We start from the raw sequence: 16555 nt of genomic DNA on the forward strand, positions 1-16555 counted from the left end.
TGTGGGGGGGGGGTGTTGGGTATCATGGGGAAATGTGCCTTCACTCCCTGTGGGGGGGGTGTTGGGTATCATGGGGTAATGTGCCTTCACTCCCTGTGGGGGGGGTGTTGGGTATCATGAGGTAATGTGCCTTCACTCCCTGTGGGGGGGTGGTGTTGGGTATCATGGGGTAATGTGCCTTCACTCCCTGTGGGGGGGGCGGGTGTTGGGTATCATGTAGTAATGTGCCTTCACTCCCTGTGGGGGGGTGTTGGGTATCATGAGGTAATGTGCCTTCACTCCCTGTGGGGGGGGGTGTTGGGTATCATGGGGTAATGTGCCTTCACTCCCTGTGGGGGGGGTGTTGGGTATCATGGGGTAATGTGCCTTCACTCCCTGTGGGGGGGGTGTTGGGTATCATGGGGTAATGTGCCTTCACTCACTGTGGGGGGTGTTGGGTATCATGGGGTAATGTGCCTTCATGCTCTGTAAGGGGGGTTGGAGTTGGGTATGAGGGGGTAATGTGCCTTCACTCCCTGTGGGGGGGGGGGGTGTTGGGTATCATGGGGTAATGTGCCTTCACTCCCTGTGGGGGGGGGGGTGTTGGGTATCATGGGGTAATGTGCCTTCACTCCCTGTGGGGGGGGGTGTTGGGTATCATGGGGTAATGTGCCTTCACTCCCTGTGGGGGGGGGGTGTTGGGTATCATGGGGTAATGTGCCTTCACTCCCTGTGGGGGGGGGTGTTGGGTATCATGGGGTAATGTGCCTTCACTCCCTGTGGGGGGGGGTGTTGGGTATCATGGGGTAATGTGCCTTCACTCCCTGTGGGGGGGGGGGGTGTTGGGTATCATGGGGAAATGTGCCTTCACTCCCTGTGGGGGGGGGGGTGTTGGGTATCATGGGGAAATGTGCCTTCACTCCCTGTGGGGGGGGGGGGGTGTTGGGTATCATGGGGTAATGTGCCTTCACTCCCTGTGGGGGGGGGGTGTTGGGTATCATGGGGTAATGTGCCTTCACTCCCTGTGGAGGGGGTGTTGGGTATCATGGGGTAATGTGCCTTCACTCCCTGTGGGGGGGGGGGTGTTGGGTATCATGGGGTAATGTGCCTTCACTCCCTGTGGGGGGGGGGGTGTTGGGTATCATGGGGTAATGTGCCTTCACTCCCTGTGGGGGGGGGGGTGTTGGGTATCATGGGGTAATGTGCCTTCACTCCCTGTGGGGGGGGGGGGTGTTGGGTATCATGGGGAAATGTGCCTTCACTCCCTGTGGGGGGGGGGGTGTTGGGTATCATGGGGTAATGTGCCTTCACTCCCTGTGGGGGGGGGGGGTGTTGGGTATCATGGGGAAATGTGCCTTCACTCCCTGTGGGGGGGGGTGTTGGGTATCATGGGGTAATGTGCCTTCACTCCCTGTGGGGGGGGGTGTTGGGTATCATGGGGAAATGTGCCTTCACTCCCTGTGGGGGGGGGGGGTGTTGGGTATCATGGGGAAATGTGCCTTCACTCCCTGTGGGGGGGGGGGTGTTGGGTATCATGGGGAAATGTGCCTTCACTCCCTGTGGGGGGGGGGTGTTGGGTATCATGGGGTAATGTGCCTTCACTCCCTGTGGGGGGGGGTGTTGGGTATCATGGGGAAATGTGCCTTCACTCCCTGTGGGGGGGGGGGTGTTGGGTATCATGGGGTAATGTGCCTTCACTCCCTGTGGGGGGGGGGGTGTTGGGTATCATGGGGTAATGTGCCTTCACTCCCTGTGGGGGGGGGGTGTTGGGTATCATGGGGTAATGTGCCTTCACTCCACTGTGGGGGGGGGGTGTTGGGTATCATGGGGTAATGTGCCTTCACTCCCTGTGGGGGGTTGGAGTTGGGTATCAGGGGGTAGTTCAGTATCAGGGAGGTCACATGTTTCCTGCCCCTGTCGGTGCGGAGTGGCGTGTTCTTTCCCTGTTGTTGGGGTCTTTAAGCCAGGCTGCTATAGACTCATGTATTGCAATGTTACGCTGCGGCTTTTTGTCTTGTTTTGGTTACTGACAAATTTACTGTCAAAAACGAGACTGAGCTTCTGCTTGCGAGTGGAAAAATCTCACCTTTTCTCCTTAGCAACTACTGTTTTGGCTTGGAGTGCTGAAACCCTACCCATGGAGGGTTTCAGGCTGCTAGTTAATGTGCAGTGCAGTATCCAAGCATTGCATAAGTATGGTTTGCATGTGTACTCTCCATGAACCCAGTGACTCCGTAAACCCTGGACATATGGCAAAAGAAACACACTATACCAGATAATCAACAGATTACACTAGATTAAGGTAATATTCCGAAATCTCCCAATTATGGTGCATTTCTTAATGTAGGATAGAAAAATAATTATATATGAGAGAAAGAAGGGACTTTTTGAAGTTCTCCGTTTAAAAGGACTATTCTCTCTGCGGTAAGGCAAGACTTTATAAAAATAAGCCCAAAAGCTGTGTGTGATTTCCCATTCCCTGTCAGGGCCAAGATGGTCTTTGCTTTCAGGGGTCAGGTTTCAGGCTTCTGCTGATTTCAAAGCGAATGAGACGAGCTGAGCAGTGGGCATTTGTGAACGTTGGCAGCGATATCCTGTGTGGGACTGAGAGACCCTTTGTAGACCTAGATTAACATGAATGGCAGTAAAATAAATATCTTCTAGTATACAGGAGCATGAATTAACATCTGTTTCTCCCGCTGTTTTTCTGGGGCGGATTCGATGTTCAGTGCACCATGTGGTGAAGTCATTTCCGATATGGCTGAAATCTATATCCAGCAAATCCAAAGCAGGCAACAGAAATACGGTATCCCGGAGCAGCCTTCCCTAGGCCTGGCATTCCCTGGCTCAGCAGTAGCCCCTCATCTCTTGGGACAGCAATATGGGAATATGGTAAGCCCCCAATGGCAGGCGTCTTCTCTATGGGGATGTGGTAAACCCACGATGGCAGGCGTCCTCTATATGGGGATATGGTAAATCACAAATGAGGGGAGTCCTCTCTACAGGGATTTGGTAAACCCACGATGACAGACGTCTTCTCTACGGGGATGTGGTAAGCCCACGATGGCATGCGTCCTCTCTACGGGGATGTGGTAAACCACTGATGAGGGGAGTCCTCTCTACAGGGATTTGGTAAACCCCCGATGACAGACGTCCTCTCTACAGGGATGTGGTAAGCCCACGATGGCATGCGTCCTCTCTACGGGGATGTGGTAAGCCCACGATGGCATGCGTCCTCTCTACGGGGATGTGGTGAACCACTGATGAGGGGAGTCTTCTCTATAGGAATATGGTAAACCCCCGATTACAGGTGTCCTCTCTAGGGGGATGTGGTAAACCCACGATGGCAGGCGTCCTCTCTACGGGGAAGTGGTAAACCCACGATGGCAGGTGTCCTCTCTACGGGGAAGTGGTAAACCCACGATGGCAGGCGTCCTCTCTACGGGGATGTGGTAAACCCACGATGGCAGGCGTCCTCTCTACGGGGATGTGGTAAACCACTGATGAGGGGAGTCCTCTCTCTAGGGATATGGTAAACCCCTGATTACAGGTGTCCTCTCTAGAGAGATGTAGTAAACCTACGATGGCAGGCGTCCTCTCTAGGGGAATGTGGTAAACCCACGATGGCAGGCGTCCTCTCTAGGGGGATGTGGTAAACCACTGATGAGGGGAGTCCTCTCTCTAGGGATATGGTAAACCCCTGATTACAGGTGTCCTCTCTAGAGAGATGTAGTAAACCTACGATGGCAGGCGTCCTCTCTAGGGGAATGTGGTAAACCCACGATGGCAGGCGTCCTCTACAGGGGGATGTGGTAAACCCCCAATCACAGGCGTCCTCTCTACAGGGATGTGGTAAGCCCACGATGGCAGGCAGCCTCTTAATAGGACTTTCAGGGAGCTGCTGTGTTCATAAGCTTTAGTCTTCAGGTAGTGTAATGAAAAGGGCTTGTTGTTCAGTCTCCTGCCAAGTCAGATTCAGAGAAAAGCAAGCAGTGGTGCCAACTTCCATTCACATGAAAACCTCCCTAAAATGTTCTAAATTTAGCTCAGTGGCAGCAAGGCCATTTCACTATGCAAATTCACCGCTGGCTCTGCTAGTTGGCAAAATGAATGTGCAGTAACTTTCTCTGCAAATAACTGGAATTCTTTTTCTGTTCTTTATTCAAAATTATTTAATTGAAAAGTATGAAAAAAACTACTGAACACTGTTCTGTCAATTATTTAACTGTCTGTTATATCTTTCTAGATTCATATTGTGGCGAACAATCAGGTCATTAATAAATTAGACAAAATGGCTTCATAACAGAATTTGTGTCTTTATTGACAGTTATCGGCCAGCGTAAACTAGCAGTGGCAGAGACAGAGGAGTGAGCAATTTTAATGCGATACACTTAGGGTTAGGCACTATTTACAACACATGAACATAAATAGACGTATCTATTTACAAGATTGGCACCAGCATAGAGAATACAGACATACACTGGTATAGACTGTATCCATACGTAAAGTTGCAATCAGAAATATTCAAGCCCCCAAAGATTTTAAGGATTTATCAATTAAAGTTCTCAAAAAGCAAGATTCTGCATCTGTATCAGTTGAGTGAAAAATAAAATCAACACATACAGGAAAATGAAAAAGTATTTGTGTGTAACAGTATGTTTTGTTAAGATCACATTTATATCACAATTATTCAATCCCATGCAATATTGTCGTTTTATAAAGCCTTCTGATTTTTTTTATGGCTCAAAGTGGAATTGAAATTTAAGCCTTTGAAAACTCTATAATGATCCTTCATTTGCTTCAGCTGTGATGTATACTGTATATAATCCCCACCCATGAAGGTATTCACGGTGAGTTGCAGTCATGGGAAAGACAATGGAGCTTCCAAAAAAGCTGAGAGAGGAGATCATTTCATCACACCTGAAGGGCCTTGGGTATAAGAAGATTTCCAAAACATTTAACATTCCATGAGACACTAATGGAAGCATCATAAGGAAGTGTAAATCATGGAACAGCTTCATACCTGCCTGACCATGGAAGAAAGCCCAAAATTTTATCAGGGGCCCTTAGCAACATAGTCAGGACAACTAAGAGAAACCCCTGTGTGACTGCAGGACACCTACAGGATGACCTGATGAAGGCTGGTGCAAGTGCTTCAGTGGAATCTATAAGATGTGCACTGAATAAACAAGGACTTCATGGCCGGACTCCAAGACGCACTCCACTATTTACCATAAGGAATGTAAAAAGTTGACATGAATATGCCAGGAGGAATTTAGATAAGACTCCAGAGTTTTTGAAGACAGTTCTATGGACCAGCGGTATGTCTTGCGTGTGAAAGGCCAGGCTTTTCAGCAGAAGAATACCATCCCCATGGTCAAGCATGGAGGTGGGTCATTGGTGATTTGGGGTTGTTTTTCTGCAGCAGGAATTGGGAATCTCGATCGTGTACCTAGCATCATGGATTCCCAGAAACATCAGGCCATCTTAAAGAGAAATGTGATGCCCTCTGTTGACAAATTGCACCTTGGTGATCATTGGACTTCCCAGCAAGACGATGATCCCAAGCACAACTCCAAATCAAACAAAGCTTGGTTGGGAAAAAGATCCTGGAACATCCTGGAGTGACCTTCTCAGTCACCAGATTTAAATTCGATTTGAAAATCTTTGGTGGGATTTAAAGAAGTCAGTTGCAGCACGGAGGCTATCAAACAGCACTGAGCTAGAGGCCTTTTCAAGTGAAGAATGGGCAAAGATTCCGATTGAGGGGCGTAAGAAGCTTGTCAGCACTTGTTGGAAGTTATAAAAGCTGAAGGATGTTCTACAAAGTCCTGAAGCTGGGGGGTGAATAATACGGCACATGCACATGTGTGAAAAGTGTTACATTTTCATTCGTTCTTCAATGTTAATTTGACAACAGAAGTTTACTTAACTCAAATATGTATTAATAAATGCTTTTTGTTTTTTTGTAATTTATTGTTATCTTTCATCTACATTACGATCATGTCTTTTGAGGTGAAGGCGTTGAATATTTCTAATTCAACTGTAAATACATACTAAACATTTTTGATTGACGGAAAAACAAATCTGTGTACTTTTTTTTTTACTTGGAACCAGTCATACTAGGTTGTCAAAAAGTATGAGCTTGCAACCAGGATTAAATTAAATCCATCTAATACAAAACAGAGGGCAGTAGCAGCTTCGAGGTGAGTTGTAATCCATGCATCTTGACATGAAGCTCTTCCAGTGTGGTTTCCAACTTGGCAGAAGAGCAGGACTTTGTTGCCTGTTTTGCCTTTTAAAAAACAATATAATACCTACAGATATGATGCTCTTTTGTTGATGAGCAGCTCAACAGTTAAGTGACTGGAATGTTTATGGCGTTATTTCCCTGCTAGCAACCTATAGTAACTTGAAATCTGATATGTAAACTCTGCCCATTTGCCCTTCACCAGCAGTAATATTCTGCACATTTTTAATGTGTTAAAATATGGAAGCTATCTGCCATTAAGTAATAAAAAGTCAACCATCACCATTCCATGGTTGTTTATAGCACTATTATTGGCACATTAACTAACATGGTATTAGCAAACCCAAATCTGAGTGCTATAAACGTTTTCCTCTGGCTTTTTAACTTTGCCTTCTGTTTTTCTTCTTTGCTTTAGGTGTCGTCACACGGGGTGAGCTGCGCTGCTTCATTATACGTGGTTTGCACAAAAAAGCTTTACAGTCCTAGGTGAGCATAAAGTGGCAGAAAACAGTAGGCTTGTGCTATGTGCGGGGCTGTGGAACGCTCACTGAGGAAGCCACGGGAGCGACAGGTCTGCAGTGAGGTGATGTACTGTTTATATTTCTCTCTCTCTCACACGCACATACACACACACACACGCATGCACAACTAAAACACATGACTCACTGGGAAAGCATGCCGCTTGGTGTCAAGGTTTCAGAATAGCCAAATGATACGCAAAACATGGCTCTGTGTCACAGGCACCCTAATTTCTGTCTCTCCCTTGTAGTGTCATTTGTTTATACAAGTCGGATGTATAAACAGAACTAAGATAATCTGAGCCCCAGGCCACTGATGATAATGCACACATGAGTGCCAAGATGTTCCAATTAATAAAGGGATTTTGACAACCCATGCTGTCAGTCCTAAGCTGGTCAAGATTATTTCCTCAGGAATATCAAATGCAGTGAGGCCCCGTTTGGGAATTTGTTTGAAAACTGCTTTGTGCAAAGAAAGCGGACGTATTGTCTTCTTTATATGCTGAGCTGCAAGTGTGTAAATGGAATTTTGGAGTATGAGCAAACAAAGTGGTTTGTTCATTATGGCTGTTTATGTCAGTTCTGTTTGGGGGCTTTGCTAAGACTTCACACGTGAAGCAGAACAGCAACATGTCAAATAAAAGTCTAATTGAATTAATTTGACCGTGTCAACCCTTTACAAGCTTAAAGCCCCAACCGGGAAATCTCTGCCTTTTTTGTAGAACTTGCAGTAAACGCACTTCATTCTTAGAATGAAGGTTTATCTGAAATCACATGGTTATACAGATGGAGTATGATATGGCGTTTTCTGTTTGACTTCCATTTAATTCTGAAACATTACAGGCCTATACAAATATCTGTCATATTTGTAGCACATGCATTAAAACATGTTTTTATGCATGTACTTTGTGTTTGGCTTTGTTTTTATTAAGAGTAGCAACATTCAGATGATGATGCATTATTAAATTAAGGGATTTCATTGACTTAAAAAAATGTATTTATCATGTTAGAAAGGTGGGCATTTATATGTTCATCGATCAGCCATAACATTAAAACCATCTGCCTAATATTGTGTAGGTCCCCCTCATGCTGACGAAAACAGCTCCGATCCATTGAGCCTGGACTCCAGAAGACCTCTGAAGGTGTCCTGTGGTATCTGGCACCAAGATGTTAGCAGTGAATCCTTAAGTCCTGTAAATTGAAAGGTGGGGCCTCCATCGAACGGATTTGTCCTGAATAAACATCACACAGATGCTCAATTGGATTGTCGATCTGATGATTTTGGAGGCCAACTCAACACCTTAACCTTTTTTTTTGTTTCCTCGAACCATTCCCAAACAATTTTTGCAGTGTAGCAGGGTGCATTATCCTGCTGAAAGTGACCACTGCCATCAGGGAATACCGTTGCCATGACGGGGTGTACTTGGTCTGCAACAATGTTTAGGTAGGTGGTTCATGTCAAAGTAACACCCACATGAATGTCAGGACCCAGGATTTCCCAGCAGAACACTGCCCAGAGCATCACACTGCCTCTGCCGGCTTGCCTTCGCATTATAGTGCCTGCACCTACTTGCGTACCAGTTATGTCAATCCCGGTTCATAACACATCGCCAGCTATCATGCTTCTCATATCTTCTGCACGGCGTTTTTTTCCCCGCTGTGTTCTGCAACTTGCTGAAGCCTTTTCTTTCTCTTAAACCAATAGTTATAGTTGACTGCTTACTTACTTATAGTAATTTTATGTTGTTGCCATTTATTTATTCGAGGCATATACAAAGTCAAGCCTGCTGATTTTCTGCCAGGGAAAATCCTGTTATCCTCTTTTGTGATGTTGCACTTGAACAACTATTTTACCATGAGTGTTAGGATCGCCGGTTAACGGGTGCGGCGAACAGGTAGGCAGATGGGCAGGAAACAGGCAAGGCAGGCAGGATACCTGGAAAAACGGGGATTTATTTCGGGATCGGGGATTCGGAAACATCTGACGCAGACTAACATCAATGACAGACACTGAACTGAGGCAAGACACGGACTGAAATAGACAAGATAACAGGGTACAGCTGGGTACAATCAGGGAAGCACACGTGGATAATCAGGGGGGCGTGGCACACACGAGGATCGGACGAACCGGGCATGACTACGAGCAAGCTGCTGCCTTTTTTGTTTGATAATGTGTTTATCTGAGTAGCAATGAATTGTCTTCTGGAGTTGAGCATAGTTATAGTGTTTTTTCAACAAATTGTAATGTGATTGAATATGTCATTAATCATATGATTTATCACTCTGTTCATGCGATTAATCACGATTATTTTTCTTAATCAGCTTATGGGCCCTACTAAAAATTTATTTTAATATGGAGGGAATGTGAGCTTTCAAATGATTGGCAAGACAAGTACGTCTTACTTAGTCCCTGTTTTGCTGTTTGGCAAAACTGTGATTTTGAAGAAATATTAACTGAATAAAAATCTGGAGTTGCAGTCTCTGAGAAATGTTCTGAGCACCATGTTGAATCTCTGCCACAAAGAATCATGGCAGTTTTGAAGAAGAAAGGGAGTCCAACTTGGTAACAGCAAGGTGTTTTTAATAAAGCGGCTAGTGAGTGTATATTCTCCTTCTAAACTGCTATGAAAATGTTCAGACAGGAAAATTATGTATTTCTTTCAAAATGTACATCAATCATTGCTGTCAGGCTTGAGTCCTACTTTGGTCTGTCTGGATCTTCCCTGAGTGGTTTTCAGAATTAGAATCAGAACTCCCTTCATTGCCAGTATGTATAAACATAGCAAAAATGTTTGTGGTCCCGTGCAAAGAGTACGCAACAATATTACAAAAAAACACTGCATATATTATATAGCTCCACTACAGGACTGACCCTAAATATATATGTTAGAAATAGGAATACAATGAGCAAGAGCAATCTAAAGGAACAGATTCCGCGATGTTCATGAACTCCTTGCAGGTGAAGGTCATTCCTGAAGTCCAGGTAAAAGACAGTTGAGTACAAAACTGAACTACCTAGAATCACAGCTCCAACCTTGAGAGTCAGGACCTTTTATGCTTTTACTATTTTTTTGGTGTAACCCGCGGCTGTCTTGGGAAAGTGAGTCATGTGATGAGTTGCCTAAAAATTATCTGAAATTTGTTCTTCCCTGGCTGCAGCGACAGTGCACTCAGCACAATAGCTACTGAGTAGTTTACTGTCTTCTCTGCCAAACTCTGTGAAGTGTATTATTTGATTTAAGACCTGCTAAAAAGGCTGTTTGAGTGTATTTGTGTTCTGTTGACTGCTTTCCCGCTAAAGGCTCAATAAGTGCTGCTTGCATCATATTCAAAACACTGATGCTTGTCTACAATACCAAAAATCGATCGGCACCCTCCCACTTAAAATGACTTCTCACCCCCCCGTACACCATACTCTCTCTGATCTTCCAGCACCGCTCGACTGGCTCCACCATCTTTCAAGGCACGAAGAAGACATGCGTCTAGACTCTTCTCCGTCGTGGCACCTATGTGGTGGAATGAACTTCCCCGAGATGTTCGAACAGCTGAGTCACTGAGTGCCTTTAAATGACGACTGAAAACCTACCTCTTTGGGAAGTACTTGGATTAGCACTTCCAGGATTATACTTTGATTATTAACTCTATTGGCAAATACATTTTTTTAGTGTGATAGTATTCTTCTTAGCTGGGTTTCATTGATCCAGTATCAGCATGTATTCACTGATGGGACTTCTAGGTCCTTATGTATATCGCTCTGGCTATGGGTGTCTGCCAAATGCCGTAAATGTAAATATTCAAAAATGGAATTTTGCAAGGATTGTTGTTGGGGCAAGTACTACCCACGTAATATTTGTATAGATAGATCAAAACTAATTACGTTCTATCCATTGTCCCCATACTAAGATTGCTACTGGTTAATGAAGAGAAAAAAAATGAAAGTTACAGAGATGCCAAATATCAGGCATTAGACGTGACACTCGCATTTTCAGACACTCACGCTCATGCAAGAAATCTTACAGCAATTCTATATTATTCCATTAAAATTAGCTATATGAAAGCATTGGGGTAGTTTGTAAAACCTACAGACTACCTGCAGGGTAATGAAGCAGTTGCCTACATATAATTGTGTGTGCAGATTTCCCTCATAGTGAAAATCTCACTCCAGCCAGCTGACCAGAGTTGCCAACCCTGAAGTTTTGCTGCTTAGAAGGTACAACTTGGATAGGAAACTGTTTTTGTTCAGCTTTGAACTTAGATGTAGACATTTGTTTGGCTAAATCAGCATGAACGCAATGTAATTGCTTCAGTTTTTACATTCGGCCCATGCAGGGGAGGCCCAGTCACACCCCTGCTCTACAATAAATTGTAAAATGTTGCATCGAGACAGGATTTTAAAATATGGCCATATTACAACCATACTGCGATGGGCTGGCCCCCCATCCTGGGTTGTTCCCTGCCTCGTGCCCTGCGATGGGCTGGCCCCCCATCCTGGGTTGTTCCCTGCCTCATGCCCATTGCTTCCGGGATTTAAGGTATGAACTGCACAAATAAGACACTTGTGAATATGAACATTCTGGAACAGGTTAGCAGGCTTATTGAGTTTGCTCAGTGGTACAGGGGCTATTATTTTTTCCATCCCAAAGTACAGTAAGTACTTTTTCCCAGCAGGCTTTGTGTGGCCAGTGTAGAGTGAAGCAGACAAAATTAGAGCCCATGGCGGCCTATATCTCTCTTTCCAGTGAAATGCAAACAAACCTTTCTTGTAAGGGTGTATTCTGACTGGTTGTACTCTGCCATGCTCCTTAGCACTGGCTGCTCGTCAGAGCACTGTAAACCCTTTTCAGTTTGCGCTTTTTCATACAGTTTCGGCGCAGGTCGCCGTAACCCCGGCTGGAAAAACAACTGCTAACGCTATTACAGCCACGGGGCTGACGTCAGCCCTGTGACTTATTGTTTCATTTTTAATCAGATGACTAATGCCTGCTTTCCCCTAATGATATTACAGCCGGTGGTGCTCTTGGATGCCAACAGTCAAGTACTGAATGCGATTGGACTTGGATCTTTTGGGTTCAGGTTTTAGGATTGGATAGAACACCAGTTGACTTCGCCAGAGACTACCAGGCTAAGGCTGACCTGAAAATATAGCTTCCATGTGAAACAGTTGGGATTGATATATGGACAGAAAATTTCACAGAGTGTGTAAGATCAAGGCTCTGATCTGGTTTGGTCCAGAGGAAAAAGGAAACATCAGCTTAACTGACACACTGACAATGCGAAACAGTCCTTCAGCTGGGAGAAATTTAGGAGCAATTTGTAGGCTTCCACATAAATTGTGACTTCACATCTAGGGTGTAAACTAGTGTCAAATATAAGCATGGTATTCAGTCATATATCCATCCAACCAAACCGCTTATCTTTCTGGGTCGCCGGGGCCAGTCATATATATATATATATATATATATATATATATATATATATATATATATATATATATATATATATATCTCATGAGATTTCATAGCTTCATGACCCTACGTGCCTTTTGCTATTCTAAAAGTAATCTACAGCTATACACTTGTTGCAGTTTCTTATCATCTCACATTTCTAGAACCCTTTGTTCTTGCTGCATTTCCTCCTTCCCCAATCCAGCAGACAGCGAATAAGGGGATTCCTTACACAGAATGTTCATCCTATCAAGCTAATAATATCAATTTCATACCATTGTGTTATTAATCTGACACTAATTTTCTCCAGTAATGCCAATAGAGCTTGAAGCTCATTTCACAGAACCTGTGGTATCACGTTCCAAACACGAAGGAGGCAGAAGTAGGTGTGAGGGCAAAACAAGAAGGGGTTCATTATGTTGCAAATCACATAACAATGCCAATTGACACTGATTGTGCAACTGTTCTATTGCTTTTGGACCTTAGAGCAGCATTTGACAATTATATACTATTCCAAAGACTTAAATTTGCAACGTATTCAAAATGCAGCAGCTCAAATTGTCACCAGGAGCAGGAAGTTTGACTGCACAGCTCCTGGTCTTAGTTCCCTGCATTGGCTTCCTGTTAGGGTTAGAGCTGACTTCAAAGTTCTCCTAATTACACATAAGGCACTTCATGGTCTAGCTCCTGCCTTCCTGACAGAATTATTTCATGTTTACAAGCTGCATCATCCATTCAGATGACAGAATGCAGGTCTCCTTGTCGTCCCACATATAAATAAAGTGAGCGTGGGCAGTAAAGCATTCTGCTACAGGCCCCTGTATTGAGGAATGGTTTACCAGCTTAGGTTCGGAATGCCGAATCATCTCAGTCTTTAAATCTTGACTGAAGACCCATTACTTTTACCCACAACCTAACACACCGTAACTATGGCTGCTGGTGCTGCGGTAAATGGCATTTTTATCTACTGTTCTTGTCCATTTATGTGTCAACGCATGTTCTGACCATCCATGCTCTCTGCCTTCCCACATGTCCAGGTGCTGCCTGGGGTGAGCAGCATCTGAGCTGGAGTCCTGGTTCAGTCCCATGGAGAGGTGACATCGCGAACAGGACATACGAACTGTATCATCGTGGGGGCAGCATCCAGTGCCCCCCCACACAGGCCAGCGTGGATAACAGACTCATTCATGGACTTTGTCTTGATCCATAATCACAGCTTATACCCAGCCTTTAGCATGCAAGTCCACTCTTTTCTGTTTTCAGTAATGTGAGTATGGCCCGGGGGGGTGGGCAGCCAGTTGACCTTGGACCCCCAGAGGTTTTATTTCTCCTTACTTGGGATATTTTGGTTCCTCCTCCGTTGTCATCTGACTTTCTTTATTTAATTTCTTTCCTTTCTTTTTCCTGGTCTGTATTACTCTCTAATGATGTAATGTATCACAACACATCCATGTAAAGCACCTTTTGATGACTCTTATGTACAAGGCGCTATGATCCTGTGTGCTCTTGACACAACTCGCGGTAGCACTTTCTGATCAGCTGCCGTGCAGCCAAGATGCCACACACAAATACAGAAGGTTAGCATACTCGCTGTGGTGCGGCGGAGATACCACGCGCAGGTACAGCGGGTTAGCATACTCGCTGTGGTGCGGCTGAGATACCGCGCGCAGGTACAGCGGGTTAGCATACTCGCTGTGGTGCGGCTGAGATACCGCGCGCAGGTACAGCGGGTTAGCATACTCGCTGTGGTGCGGCTGAGATACCGCGCGCAGGTACAGCGGGTTAGCATACTCGCTGTGGTGCGGCTGAGATACCGCGCGTAGGTACAGCGGGTTAGCATACTCGCTGTGGTGCGGCTGAGATACCGCGCGCAGGTACAGCGGGTTAGCATACTCGCTGTGGTGCGGCTGAGATACCGCGCGCAGGTACAGCGGGTTAGCATACTCGCTGTGGTGCGGCTGAGATACCGCGCGCAGGTACAGCGGGTTAGCATACTCGCTGTGGTGCGGCTGAGATACCGCGCGCAGGTACAGCGGGTTAGCATACTCGCTGTGGTGCGGCTGAGATACCGCGCGCAGGTACAGCGGGTTAGCATACTCGCTGTGGTGCGGCTGAGATACCGCGCGCAGGTACAGCGGGTTAGCATACTCGCTGTGGTGCGGCTGAGATACCGCGCGCAGGTACAGCGGGTTAGCATACTCGCTGTGGTGCGGCTGAGATACCGCGCGCAGGTACATCGGGTTAGCATACTCGCTGTGGTGCGGCTGAGATACCGCGCGCAGGTACAGCGGGTTAGCATACTCGCTGTGGTGCGGCTGAGATACCGCGCGCAGGTACAGCGGGTTAGCATACAAGTACACAGTAGTTGATATAAAGGGAGTTGAGTATGGGACTCAGTATGCAAGCTTGCGGTGTGTTCAGGCTTATGGTGGAGGAGAAATGAGCACCCAGCCATACCACCTGATGACAGTCTGACAGGAAGCTGAGGATCCAGTTATATAGTGGTATGTTGAGGACCAGCTGCTACAGTTTTTGGATGAACTGGCAGGCAACAATAGTATTGAAAGCAGAGCTATAGTCTACAAATGGCATCCTGAGGTGTTTGCCCTGTCCCCCCAGATGAGTCACGGCACTGTGGAGAGCTACAGAGATGGTATCCTCTGTAGACCTATTAGCTATGTAAGAAAATCAGGATGATGGTGATGATGTTGGCTTTAATGTAAGAGAAAATAAGCCTTTCAAAGTGCTACATTATTATTGGTGTCAGAGCGATAGGATGATAGTGATTCATGTACCTGATGTGTTGTTTTCTTTGGCACTGGCACAGTGATGGCTGATTTAAGGCAGGCAGGGACCATTTCCAACGTCAAGGAGAGATTAGAGATATTAGTAAATGCCTCAGGAAGCAGCTGGGTCTCCATCCAGTCCAGCAGCTTTGCATGGACTGACCTTTTGCACCATTGTACATTATATGTGCTCAGTCTGTAGGTGGCAGACCTTACATCTTTTGTGGCTGTAATCTTTACAGGTGGCCTGGGGTTTCTGGATTCAAAACTGGCAAAAACTGTGTCGGCCAATGTGACATCACTGTGGGTGGAGCCAGGGCTGCCTGTATGGTAAGTGAGAACTCTCATTAGCATCAGTTTGCTAGCGTGGGGATTCAAACCAGTGACCTTCTGATTACAGATACAGAGGCCTAACCCACTGAGCCACACACTATTAATAGCATAGCAACACAACAGCTGGGTCATGCACACACATGGTTGCACATGCAGGGCACAAAAATTAAATGGACGATCCATACGACAATATCTGTGCAGTGGGAAACAGGAGTCGTGCAGCTGGAATGGACGGCTGTATAGCTGAGGCGGCACTGTTGGAGGAGAGTGACATGGAGGATCAGCTGCCCCCCTCCTCTGAAAGGCCTTTGCTGGCCTCGGGACCCCCCAGCCCAGGGTACTACCCTCTCATTCCGGCCGCTTACACAAGGACAGTTAAACCACATCTCTCCCTGGACCAGAAAGATATTCTTTTCAAGCCTACTATAAAAAGAAACTTGCTAAAGCTGCTTTTCCAGTGATTTCAAGCTTCCAAAGCTTCCCCTTCCAAAGAACACATTAACTTTCTCCCCCTTTTTGTTTTCTTTCAAAGATCCTTCCTGAAGTCACCAGACACCACTGCTGTTACTCACCATGCACTGGGTACCAGTTAAATTGCTCAGATCTGATCATACAGAAACTCTCCCCTATTGTTAATTTAGCTGTTAAATGCTGAGTTTCACGCCAGAGCTGCTAATTTCCTTACAGAGCTAAATTAAGCTCTTGCCTCTTGACAGCTCTTTTCTGGTGTCACACAAAAAGAGATCTTTGTCTCTGTGATATAATGTTCCCTCTCTGAGAAGTGTGCAAGGCTTCAAGTGAAAAGCTTACTTCAGCTGGTATTTGAAGTGCAATAAAATGTTCTTCCACTATAGGGGCAGAGACAGAATTGGGTCTCGCCTGATTTTATGATGCCACACGAGGCAGGTAACATTTGGCTCTTGTTCTTACTGCACTTATTCAAAACAATGTTTACAAAGTATTGACGTTTTTTTTCTTCTTTTTTTAGAAAATTATATTCAACACTATTGTACATGGTAGACCCAAAGATTGCTGCTATTGTAGTTGTGCAATTAAGACCTGTAAGAGTATACTTGGAAAGCATGTAATTAAGACAGTGCTAAGGAGTGCTAATTGCTCCTAATTAATACACTGCAATAAGTGCTTCAAAGTGCCACAAAAACAAAAATGAACAACTTTATTTTAGATTATAATTATAAAGAAGACATAAGCACTCAATTTTCCATGTATTTTTCAAAGTAACAC

General features: G+C 45.4%; 2 long non-coding RNA genes across 4 annotated transcripts; both read left to right on the forward strand.

Annotated features, from left to right (window-relative positions):
• Positions 1 to 1965: 1965 nt before the first annotated feature.
• LOC125715189 (uncharacterized) lies at positions 1966 to 13951 on the forward strand. Of its 2 annotated transcripts, none has more exons than XR_007383951.1 (6): positions 1966 to 2871; positions 6645 to 6812; positions 7825 to 7952; positions 8098 to 8191; positions 10180 to 10957; positions 13229 to 13951. It is a non-coding gene; the product is annotated as an uncharacterized LOC125715189 (long non-coding RNA). The 2 variants fall into 2 exon arrangements; XR_007383952.1 differs by having other exon boundaries at positions 8103 to 8191.
• A 78-nt stretch (positions 13952 to 14029) lies between these two features.
• On the forward strand, positions 14030 to 16271 carry LOC125715190 (uncharacterized). 2 transcript variants are annotated; one of them, XR_007383954.1, is made up of 3 exons: positions 14030 to 15307; positions 15512 to 15647; positions 15843 to 16271. It is a non-coding gene; the product is annotated as an uncharacterized LOC125715190 (long non-coding RNA). The 2 variants fall into 2 exon arrangements; XR_007383953.1 differs by having other exon boundaries at positions 15512 to 16271.
• Positions 16272 to 16555: the final 284 nt, after the last annotated feature.

Source organism: Brienomyrus brachyistius, chromosome 19 (assembly GCF_023856365.1).
Source record: "Brienomyrus brachyistius isolate T26 chromosome 19, BBRACH_0.4, whole genome shotgun sequence".
NCBI lineage: Eukaryota > Metazoa > Chordata > Actinopteri > Osteoglossiformes > Mormyridae > Brienomyrus > Brienomyrus brachyistius.